The 12,263-nt window shown below is 37.9% G+C and overlaps 1 protein-coding gene across 4 annotated transcripts in view; it reads right to left on the bottom strand.

The window, feature by feature from the left end:
* FNDC3A (fibronectin type III domain containing 3A) overlaps positions 1 to 12,263 on the bottom strand; it is a 125,603-nt gene that overhangs the window by 108,152 nt on the left and 5,188 nt on the right. Inside the window, exon 1 of one of the 4 annotated variants that reach the window (XM_069802718.1) lies at positions 3,709 to 3,761. The exons of the other annotated variants lie outside the window; for them this stretch is intronic. The gene's annotated coding sequence lies outside the window, so the exon portion shown is untranslated. Of the gene's footprint in view, positions 1 to 3,708; positions 3,762 to 12,263 lie in introns of those variants that run through there. 4 annotated transcript variants of the gene reach the window in all.

The following is a 12,263-nucleotide window of genomic DNA, read 5'->3' as shown; positions in this document are numbered from 1 at the left end:
GCTATACAAAGACTGGATGGAAGAATTAAGAGCAGAAAAGCTGAAGATTACCATTTTTCCATGCTAGAAATATGTATTGCAAGTCTAACAAGCTGCTTTTGAAATTATTTTGTATTTCATTTTGTTAAAAAAAAACAAAACCCAAAACATTAAGTTATACTGGTTTAGTGTATTGGTCTTAACTCTATCCCAGCTAAACTCAGTATACTTAGCTTTTGAAATAAAAAAAGAATTAGATCAACAAGAATTGAGAAATTGATATTTCTTAACAAAACAGAAAGACAGATGGAAAGAATTCACTAGAGGCAAGTGGTACATTCACAATTCCCACAAGTTAATCACATTTTGTATCTGAAAACAGTGCTTAACATCAAACAGACAAAGATTAAGCTGAGAATAAGCTTGTATAGTATTTCTGAAGCAGAACTGCCTCTCTTAGCCAGTACTTACAGTAGCCTGGTGAAAATAAGTAGGTACAGTTTTAAAGTTACACAGCCCAACAGTCAGTAACATTACAGGTTTTTAAAGTTTTGCCTTGTTATCATCTGGCTAATGAAACTCTCTACAAACACTACTAAACTTCTAACACAGATATACTGTCTGCTCATAAACAGAGAAGCCTACTAGTTATAGCATGTAACTTACTTTAAATGAAAAGATACCCAATAAAATTTAAGGAGTGATAAAGTCAGTTTAATGACACTGACTTTGGTACCAAATTCTGGAGATGGTATTTGGTTAACTTAAAGAGCTATTGTTTTCTAAAACAATCTCCATCCCACCCAGTTGACTGCTTTTACTTGTTTGTCCCTCTAAGGCAGATGTTGTACATCTGCTGTGGGTTGAAATCTGTAGTACAGCACTGTCAGTACCAGAAGACTCATGCAGAACAAAGACTTCACATTTTCTAGAGAATGCATTAACAAAGCACTATAAGCCTCTCATACAGCTATACATATACAGTATGATTTAGCTACTCCCATGCTGAAGGTTGTCCTACTATAAAACTATGAACTTGGAAAAAAAAGCATTCTGAAATTAGTTTAGAGGTTTCATTTACTTTCCTGGTATACTCTGCAAAATTAAAGTTGGGGGAAAAAAAAAAATCCCTCTAGGTTAAAAGACTTTGAAACCTAACTGTGATTACTTAAGAATTCATTACCACTTATGCCATCATTTATACCTGCTCAGCCAGACTAATTAGTCTCTCAAGCAATGAGGACAGAGTTTTATATTCCTACCTTACTTTAAAAGCTTTCCCACTCATCAAAAAATCCTCCAGGCTACAATCAGTCCCCACCACTTCTGCAGGTGGCAGAGGGCTGATGAAAGTTACTTGGATCATCTTTCAAGCTAGCAAGTTTGATGGTAAGCTTCCCAAGATATTATCCAATGACTGTTTAATGTAAAATGAATGCACAGCCTGGAAGCAGAGGTTAGAATCAAGGCATCCCTCCTCCCTCAGTAGCTACAACCAGGCTTGTTCTTGTGACATCTTTTGATCTTACAGCTCCAAATATCTTCTGGTCCTATCTAAAGGGTCACAGACAGAAAGGTAATTCCAATACTTCAACCTATAACAAAACAGACTCCCCCTAGTAAGCTAGCTTGAATTTCCTCAGGTTTAAGTTGAATCCAGCTTGTTATTCCATGCTAACAGAAGCCACCATGCAAATGACTAGTTTCTTATATTAAAAAAAAAGCACTAATCTCCTTTATCACACACAATGACTTTTGACTGAATTCATAAGTTATGATGCACTCAGTGCTATCACCATTTATTAGGCATAAATCAAAACATGTCTATCAAACTGGACACCAGTGAGAATTAAGCGTAACCCAAACTGACTCAAATATGACTGTCACGACAACGCGTTCAGCCCTTCCAAGAAACAAGCAGCTCTGGATATACCTAACATTAGTCTCGGGTTCATTCATTCATTCTCTCACACAGGTGTTTAATGATTCGATTTGTACAAAAGTTACGTTCCCACAGGCACTGAGTGCTTAGGTGGGTAGTCCACCTTTTGCACACAGCCTTCAGTGCCTTAAGTGGGACACAGCTAAATTCCACGTCTGGACCCAACTGTTTGATTTATTCTGGGGCCAAAGCACACTGCTCATCAATAAACCCTGACAGGAGGTACTAGGTATAGTGTTATTCCTGACACTCTCTACAACAATAATAAAAGTGCTACCTGTCAGACTGTGTAATCAATCTAGGGAAAAAATAAATCAATGCTTTCTGGACAATACAATATTAGATTCCTCTCCAATGCCACTGAACTAGTCTTGAAGTCTAAAGGTTTAAACTTCACTCCATTGTGGGTCTATGCTACATGTATCCTCAAAAGCCTTTTACCTATCAGCAGTCAAGAGGCAGCAATCTGTACAAGTCAGTGCATATAACCTGGTCAGACATAAGATGTGGGATGTCCACCAGCTGCAGGTGCCTTTTCTTTTTAGCTATGAGGACAAGTAAAGACAGATCAGAATTTGAAAAGGGAGAAGTACTGTGTGGCAGAAGAAGTCAGATAAAATGGAGAAAAGGTTGGCATCAAAATAAGCAGAAATGCTCAATAAGCATCTTGGAAATAAATGCCATTATATCACATTTGATACAAGGATATCAAATGGGCACAGACAGAGCTTTTAAATCAGCAGACCCAGATAGCTTGCATTCAAGACTTCTAGAAGAAGAGATCTACCTAGATCTTCGAAAAAGACTTGCAAATAACTTGAGTCATGGGAAAGTCTCAGAGGTCTGGAAGATGACTAGAAGTCTTGCACTAAATACTCAATTGTAAAAGGGCAAATGGGACAATCTAGGCCTATTAGCAAACAGCGATCTGAGACCAAATAAAAGTGAATAGTCAACACTGGATGTTATTTGTAAAGAATTAAAAGACAAGTATGATTGATGGAAAAAAAGCTTATCCAATTAACTTGATGAGAATCTTCTGGTGATGGCTATTGCTGATAAAGGTACCAATAAGGAAACTGGAAAAACAATCTTAAACCTTATTTGGCATTACACAACATTTCTCTTCAACAAAAACACAGAACAGATATTACATGGATTACAACTGGACAGACAGTCCTTGAATATTAACAGTAAATACAGAGTTGTTGAGCATGTGAGTTTCCAATAGGAAGGGAAGGTATTAGTTCTTGGCTTCTCATTACAGAACACGTTTTTAACTCAGCTCTCAGGAGAAAAAGAAAAAAAAAGAAAAAAAAGGAAGTCAGAAGGAAGTCTGGAAATGACAAACCATGACAGTGATAAGAGATCGAGTCATTTTACTCCACTAAAATGGCATGAATAGCTTAAAAAGCTAGGCATAACAAAAGGTTTTAATACATAAAGGTAAAGCTATTCTTTCTAAACCAAAAAAGAATGAACTCAATCCTGTGAAGGGTTGATTCTGAAAAGGATAGAATAATAAAAGTGGACAGCCATACACAAGCTCCCCAAAAGGCTGTATCAGTTATATCAACAGGTGTACTTCATTTAGCAACAAGGAGGATATTTTCCCTGCCTCTGGCTGCAGATAACCACAATCTCTACTGGAATAACATAACAAGCTTTGTCTCCAATTTGTGGGCTTAAAATTTTTGATACCTGTTCAAAAGAGTAGTACAAGTGACTACAATTTCTTGAAAATATTGTTCCTTATGGGAAATACTGAAAGCAAAGTATGTGCATACCATAATTTCAGCCTCACTCCACATACACCTGCTCTGGATGATGTAACCAACTTCCAACTCCATCTAGCTTCCTAATATACTCAGGATTTAGTGACGTCTTGAAAAAGACACAAGAAAAGCAACTTGCATTTGGACAACAGGTAAGGCTCAGCCTGCAGAGCCACTACAAACAATTCACTAGCCTATTGTCAGATTTCCTGCACCACTGAAAATGAATGGGTGCATGCAGCAGCCTTCAGAAGGGGTAAAGTAACACGTGGGATAAATCTAAAGATTTATTTAAGGCCAACTCACTGCACCATTCTTGTGGACACATTAAAAGGGACCAGACAAGGAAGATAACACACTAGATGGATAGGTAATACAGTGTTGCTAAGTGCAGAAGCAGCTGAGAAGTAATTTTCTACTGGTGGCACATTAAAGGCATGGTTATTTAGAAATCTGTACTGACTCATGCACAGCAACAACTGCTGCATGAACAGCTATCTCATTTCTTGTCTTGCTACTGAATATACTGAACTAGTAGTAGACTTTCAAAGTGTAATTCAAGATTGCTAACTCAGCTGACACTGTTCTTTCAGAATCTGCACTGAGTCTGTCCTAGGATGCAAGGGAAGTACAAGGTCTCCCGAGACTTCAACCACGTTGGGTACGTTAATGCTTTGTACAAGACTCAGGTAGCAAGCTACCTATTCCCCATTACCCCTAACTGAACTGCTATTCATTTTCCTTATCATATGAATTTGAAAAGACTTTGAAAGATTTTTCTGAAGGCTATCAAAGCTGAAGCAAAGTGAAGGCATCTAAATTTATTGGACAAGATTCGTTTAGAGACTCCAGGGCTTATGCCTGAGGAACCATTAACGAATGGATTACACTAACAAGGCAAAAGGCTAAATGACATTAAGGCTCAAAGACTGAGTTCCACTCAATAGTTCAGTAAGCAAGTTTGCCACTCTGAACTGTAATGACAATTTAACTCAATCCTTAAATGCCTTCAGATTTGGTCCTTTTAATGTTTCTGAGGCATTACTCTCATGTTCTAAAGACATATACAACTCTGCTTTTTTACTCAGTCACTTGTTCATTAAGGGTTAAGGAATGTTATAAGGCTGAGATCATTAGGCAGTGCATTTCCTCTGCACATGCAAAGGATCAGCTTTTCTATCTCCAAGAGACTAGCAGCTGATCTTAACGATAGTCTCTGAAAACACATCAGCATTAAATCAGCTGGATCACCAAGGTAAAACAACATGAGTCAGCAGCACACATCCTCATAGCAAGGAAGGCTAACAGCATACTGGGCTGTATTAGCAGAGAAGCACAGCTGATGGGCTGAGGGAGGTCATCATTCCCCACTACTCAGCATTTATAAGGTGACATCTCAAATACCACATCCAGTATTGCTCTTCTCAGCCACCTCCTCCTCCCCAGTATAAGGGAGATGCCACAAAGGCTGTTACTGGGCTTAAGCCCATGAAAGACAAGGAGAAGCTAAGGGCACTAAAGTAGCCAGGGGGTCACCTACTGGCTGGATCCCACTACCTGAAGGATGCTTATCAAGAGCCTTAGATCAAACTCTTCTTGGAGGCACAGGAGAAAAAACATTGCACCGAAAAGACATCTTCACAATGAGAGTGGTGCAGCACTGGCATTGATTGCCCAGAGAGGCTGCAAAATCTCAACCCTGTAGATCAATGGTCTCCAGGGTGGGGTGCGCACACCCCAGGGGATGCACAAGACAATCCCCTTGGAGCGTGTGAAGAAAGTATTTTTAAAATATAAAAATATTTTTAAATAGTGTTTTTCATCTTTATCTCATCCTTTCTGGTTTTTTTTTTTGTATGCTTTATAGTGTGCATAACATATATCAATCAATACCTTAGTACATGCACAGAATTTAAAAATAAAATATGTAAATTGGAGGTGCACGCTCAAAAAACTTTTACTGATGGGGCGCATGATCAAAAAAATTCGCAGACCACTGTCAAAACCTGACCACGCAAGGTCCTGACAAGGGGCTGAAGAGGGCAATCTCCAAAGGCCCCTTCTGAGCTGAATTCTTCTATGAATTGCAGAGTATTAGTCAATCAAAATATGACATGTAATGCCAAAGTTAAATGGTTTTCAGTAGATCAGAACCTAGAGAGGTGACTGTACTTTGACTCCCGAGCTCTTAAAAGCTGTCATTAATTTTCAGATTCTCAGTCCAGAATTTCAAAGTAACAGTGACAGTGCTAATCAAAACACAAATTTGCAGACTTAAGGTTCAAACTTTGGAAGACATACCCGTAGCACTCTCTGTAACAGAATTACTTTATACTCTGGCCTTTCTCCTAAGAAAAGGAGGTAAGCTGCATTAGAAGATAATTACAAATTAAAAAGTTATACTTTTGTATTAAGCACACAGCACAAACATGTTTTCCATTTTGGATGGGTTGTAGGCACTACTATGATAAACTTAATCACAGCCAGTAACATTGCTGTGTACAAAAAAACCCCCACAACTAAGGACGACTCCTTTCCTACAGATTCACTACTTCTGGTTATTGAGTTTGATACGAAGTACAATTAATTGTTTTTTCTACAACTGAAGCACTTACAAGGCCACTCTCCACAGTGGTTTCTCTGGTGCTTACTGATAGAAAAATTTGCACCACTGCTTTTTCCTCAGTTTTTGTGATTTACAGAGTGCTGCTTCTCTACCTACCTACTTATTATAACAATATTTGCAGTAACTTAACACTCTTTCACATCCTAATTCAGTCAAATCTGGTGACCAACACATAACATTCATTATTACAGAGGACTGCACACAAGGGCCTTGATTCTATACAACACGAGGACGGAAGTTTAAGCGGGGACAAGGCAAAAGTGCCTAACACAGAAAGGTACAGCGTAAGGAACAGGCTCAGTGAAATCAGTACTAAATGTTTCCAAATCACACATTGCTATTAAATGAGAAGTGACAAAAACAGGGCGACTCCACAATTTCTTTCTCAGTAGTGCAGTTCGATACATGCTTCAGCCTGTATAACATTACAGCTGCCAATCTGAGGTTGCCATAAGGTGTGTTTTCCCAGTGGGCTCGGTACAGCAGAGCAGGTGTGCATTCCTCCTTCACCCGGGTCCTCCTGCAGCTACACTCCCCCAGAAACCACAGGCAAGGCTCACCCTCAGGTCCGGACAACTTCCATTAAGAAGGAAAAGCTTCTCTGAACAGGATACAACACTTTCTAGGTTTTGCCAAAGACCAAGGAATGAACTTACAGAACCAGAAAGACCATAAAAACCATCGCCCAAGCCTAATGCATGAAATGCTTTGATTTTGCCTTCTCCAACATGAAGGCAGCAGGTGCACTTTAAAAATAAGCATCTTTCAAACAGCTGAAGTAATAAAGCCCTATTTTATTTAATTAGAGCCTCACATCTGAGCGACTCCTCAAGAAGATACAAGCTACTATTTAAACTTTTCCTGTGATTGAGGCATTTATAAGTACTCACCATGTCCATTCTTTAGTGCCTACTGCGAGAGAAGTTTATTCTTTATTATTTCCTACAGTCCTCAAAAGGTATCTCCTGCCTGCCAATTTGAGACTTGTAAAATTACTATTGTGATTCCTTCCAATGTGTCAAATTGGCCATCCAGTTCAGAAGTCATCAGATAAGCGTGGACAAATACAGGTGCCCAAGATGTACAAATATGCTAAAATAAGGAAAATTTTAAAAACAAAATACATCAATGCATCCCTAGGGTGAAGAGGAAATAATAAAGCATATGCAATAGATGTTAGTCATGTCAATTAATGCACTACTGGAAAAAGCTCAGATACAGTGATGCAGTTGGTGTAGAAATGTATTAGAATACAATTACTCAGAGATCCATAAGGTCGTAGCTGAGCTATTAAAGTTAGGAAGCATACTGAAGAGTTTTGTGTTTGTTTTTAAGAATCAGAATTGAGTAGAATTATTTAAATTTTTCTCTCCATATATTTACCATATTTTCTAGTCACATAGTTTCAGCTGTGGCAATTAGGGTATACCAGCTTTTCTTTTTTGGTTCTGAAATAATTATTTCAATTAACATGCAACTTATTTAAAAGATGTGCTTTGTTCCTCAAAGTATTTTTCCTGTTTCAGAAAAGCGTTTCCTGGAAAATTTGATAAAACATTTTCCAACAGAACAGAGAAGTGTTGTTTTTATTAGAAGAAAGGTGTTCTGTGGAACATTTCTACTTCACTAATTTGACAATCTCCTTTTAAGTGAAACCAAAATGGCTATTGCCTTCAGTCCTGTTCATAATACTAAAGTTGCAGATAGGCAATACAGGAAAATTACAAAAAATGTCTAGTTTCGTAAAGTAAATCAACAAAGTCAAAGTCTGACATTCACTAGAAACTGTAAATCAAAATAGTTAAAAATGAAGATATGCAAAACGTTTTAATCAGCACTGGAACTCCCTCTAGGAAAAAAGAATCTACAACCTCCACCATATATAGGGAAATACTTCAACTGTAGCTCTCAAGTGGTGTCAGACAGTCACTACACACAATTCTCAGAGAAGTCTGAGAAATGCAATATACCTCTCTGTTCATACTATGTCACCACTGGAAGCGAACACTGTAAATTGTAAAATGAATGCAAGACTTTTATGAAGAAAATACTGATTGATGAGCAAATGCAAGTGGCACTCGAACAGCCAAAATGGTTACTGGATCTAACTCACTCCCAATAGTTACTGTGTGTTCTTCTCAAAGCAAGAATGGCCAAGCCACACAATGGCAAACCTTAGCATTGGTGGAGTTAAGCGTATTACAGTAAATGAATACTTTCTTCAGGTTACCTTCATACTCCAGGCCGTGAACAGCAATGATTTAGGAACAGTTTCAAATGCAGTTCATGCATTCATGTCATATGTACTAGAACCTATATGAGAATCCATAACAGATAATTGGAAACACTCCAGCTGTTCAAGTTTAATGCATTTGTTTTTATAAGCCAGTGGTTTTTGAATGTGAGCCGAAGAGGCTAAGCTCTTACTGGCAGCCGATGTAGAAAACCAAGCTTTTGAAGGTGAAGACTACATAGAGAAGAACTAGACGCTGATAAACTAGTCATCCAGAAAGCCACAATATGTTCACGGACACTTACCACCTCATCTTGTCCAGCACAACTGTTAAACGCTTGATTGTACATAACAAGACCAGTGCAATGGAGAACACATTCTGGTTTTAAATATTATTACTAGATTATTAAAAAAAATATCCGCAGTCCTTATCTGGATGAAGTACATATAACTTGAAGTTGTTGCTTAATAATCATTCAGTACTGTCCAACTATTTGCCCCTCCCTCTTACACCTTCAAAGAAAAGGAGCCTAAACTGGTTCTGTAACTTTTAGGAAGCAGTTAAGTGCAACCATATCACACATCAGGATTAATCTGTTCATTTTACTCAGAACTAATTTGATAGTGTGCATTTTAAAATCAATGAGTAAACTGTCAGCACCTGGGTGTAAACTTATTGCACCTGTCTTTAGCAGGTACACCAATCTGATTTACTGCCACACACTGTTTGGGAGCTATACCACGGCTGCCTCCGTCTCACAGGAACAACTTCCTTTTAGGTACTCTTGGGAAGCATCCTCAAAAAGAAATGAGGAGTGAACTGCATAGTGTATTTTTTGCACCACTTATAGAGATCTCCAATGCTATTCTACTTTGTTCACGCTATGTTGATCTAAACTATGGGGCTGTTCTGTTTCACACTCTCGTTACTCTCAAGAACTTCCTTAAAACCTCCGAGTTTTACTTTTATACCAGCTAAATTAGGTTCTTCTAAGCTTCTGCCAGGACTGGATTTCCTTCAGTTTATTTTCTGAAAATCACATGGGTTGAAAAACAACTTGGCCTCTCCCAGTTAACCATTACTCTTGCCTGCATTTCTGTTTAAGAACATGCTTATTTTTTGAGAAAACAAGCAAATTCAATGCCAAGAATCAAGCTACTTCCTCATTTGTTATTGACTCCCCCTTTTCAGTATCTATGAGTAGCAAGGACAAATTTTCAAAGTAATTTTTCATATGATTCCTTTAAGGCAATCTAAAAACATGGATATATTTTTAATAATGTGATGTAACTGGTCAGTGAGGTAAATTTATTGCAGAGACAGCTGCCAGTGTTGGAGCTACAAAGAGTGCATGATTCAAGCAGAAGGAGCAGCTTTTAAAGAACTCTTATGAAACCGCTTTTTACTGCTCATTCCAAAAAATGAAAACTATGCTATCCAAATGCAAGATAACATAGGATCGATGAGGCTATAAGTTTAACAAATTTTAAAATTTCTCTCCACTGATCCTTTCTGGAAAACCTGTAGGTCTCTGCTTCCATAAGAAACAGTACAATAGCACAGAACATGACAAGTCAAGACAGACATACGGGAGCGACTTCCCAAAAGTAAAAATCCACCAAAAAAGAAGGTGTTTTGAGGCCTAACAAGCACATTTGAAAGATGTTCGTGTATCAAGACTTTAAACTGCTATAAGTCAGTTCTGCTAAATCGTACTAGCAGCTCCCACTTGCACAACCGCAACTGGTCAACAACACAGCAAATTAAACCGTAGGGAGGATGTAGTTTAACATTAATCTTACAAAAATTGGTTAGTTTTAACATAAAACAGTTGCCTGATCCATTTCACTTAAGCAATTAAAAAATGAATGCCAAGCATAGGAATAAGCAGAGGGGAACTGCTTCTTCCAGTGTCAATGCATAGCATTCATGAAGCTACAGACCACGATAGTAAAAAAGGTCAAGGGGCAGTCACCCTGGCAGGTGCTTCACTTCCCTAATATTAAACTTAGTCACAATGGTACTGAAGCAGTTACTTGCATGCCATATAAAAAAAAAATTAAAGCAGGGTAGTCAAACAGCATCTCAAGCTGAATGCAACTCTTGAAAACTGAATATGCTACTCATGCAAGATTTCTCCAATGGAGGAGTCTCTGCAACTACTGAACGGGAAGACCAGCAAAATGAGAGCAGGTTTCTCAGATTATACCAGCACTCCCTTCTCCCAAGTTCCACCCTATCCTTCAAGAAAAGTTTAAGTCAGTCAAAACACCATGGGACCAACTAGTATGATTGCCCAATCAAGTCAAGAGAACAAAGGTGCTCTCAGCTTCATATTTTATACATGAATTTGCAACACTGAATAGTTGTCAATTTGTTAAAAATAAAGCCACAAAATCAGAAATTAATCTGCTTGGAGCTGTGTTACCATGATGTACATAATTAAACGTACTGGAGTACTTTTAAGATATATTACTTGAATTATGGTAATTCATCCTCACCATTGAAATGCCATCAAGTGGAATGTGCATATATACTAATATTGTTATATGTGGGCAGTCAAATTATTAGCAAGCCTGAAGAAATTAAAACAAATTACATTTCAGCTGCATCTAAGACTGATTATTGTCAACAGTCACTACTTGCTTCTGTGGCTTCTTTTAGTCCTCATTTCTTAGTACCTTGTTTCAACATCTTCAACCTACCTTCTCACTAGGCTAAATGGGTAAAGTAGAAGTTTTCTTGAAGTATGGTCTTCCCCATTTACATTTTTAATAGATTCTATAGGATTTGCAGAGGCATGGCAACTCTTGTGGCTTATGATATTTACTCTTACTGTAGAAAGTCCCCTAACAGCCTATCAACAGATAATTTGAAATAGTGAATAGTTACAGTCATGGTTCTCTCTCATTGCCAAGACATTGCAAGTCACCAAAGTTTTTGTGTTGGACCTTCTCATCCATTCAATTTTTGCTTACAGATTAGTTTTGAGCTACATGCACACTTTTTGCAGACCATTACTACTTGATTTGCTACCACCATCTAAAACGTGTTCCTCTGCCCCAAAGTAAAACTAATCCGTTTGATATTTTGTCACTCATGTCTCAGTTTCCTTCTGTTAAGTCATCTAGCAGATACGGTTCTTCCAGTTAAAAGAACAAACTCTGAACAACAAAACCCTGCAGTTTGAAAACTGAAGTTAGAGAAGGATTTCTTTTGTAATCAAAGGAGTAAGATACAGTATTGAGTATACTATGTTAGCGAGGGGAAATGAGATAGCAGCTTGGCAGTAGCCCATGCTTGTAGGATCTTGTGTAAGCAGAACTTGTTTACCACAGACATTGGATTTGTACATTGGGGAAACTCAATAGCATTTACAAGGAAGTATTTACACTTGTGAACTGCAGAGGTTTTTTACTTTATACTGCAGGTAACAGTGAAGTTCTAGGTTTAAGTTCATTCTCACCTGAAGTTACTCAAGATCAAAAGACATGAAGAACTGAGCTTCACAGATTTAAATGCAACCAACGTACAAAAAACATGAAGTAAATTCAAAAAGAACTGTCATGCAGAAGGTAATGTTAACATTTGTGTGCCACATATTCCTTTTCACTCCCAGTTACTGAATCAAGTTACTATCTATCCACACCTGTCACAGTATAAATACTTTTGGACCTTGTCACTTTCCCTGCAGACAATTTCCCAGA

Source organism: Haliaeetus albicilla, chromosome 15 (genome assembly GCF_947461875.1).
Source record: "Haliaeetus albicilla chromosome 15, bHalAlb1.1, whole genome shotgun sequence".
Classification (NCBI taxonomy): Eukaryota; Metazoa; Chordata; class Aves; order Accipitriformes; family Accipitridae; genus Haliaeetus; species Haliaeetus albicilla.
Note: the sequence above shows the minus strand (reverse complement) of the source record. Positions and strands in the feature narration are given on the sequence as shown.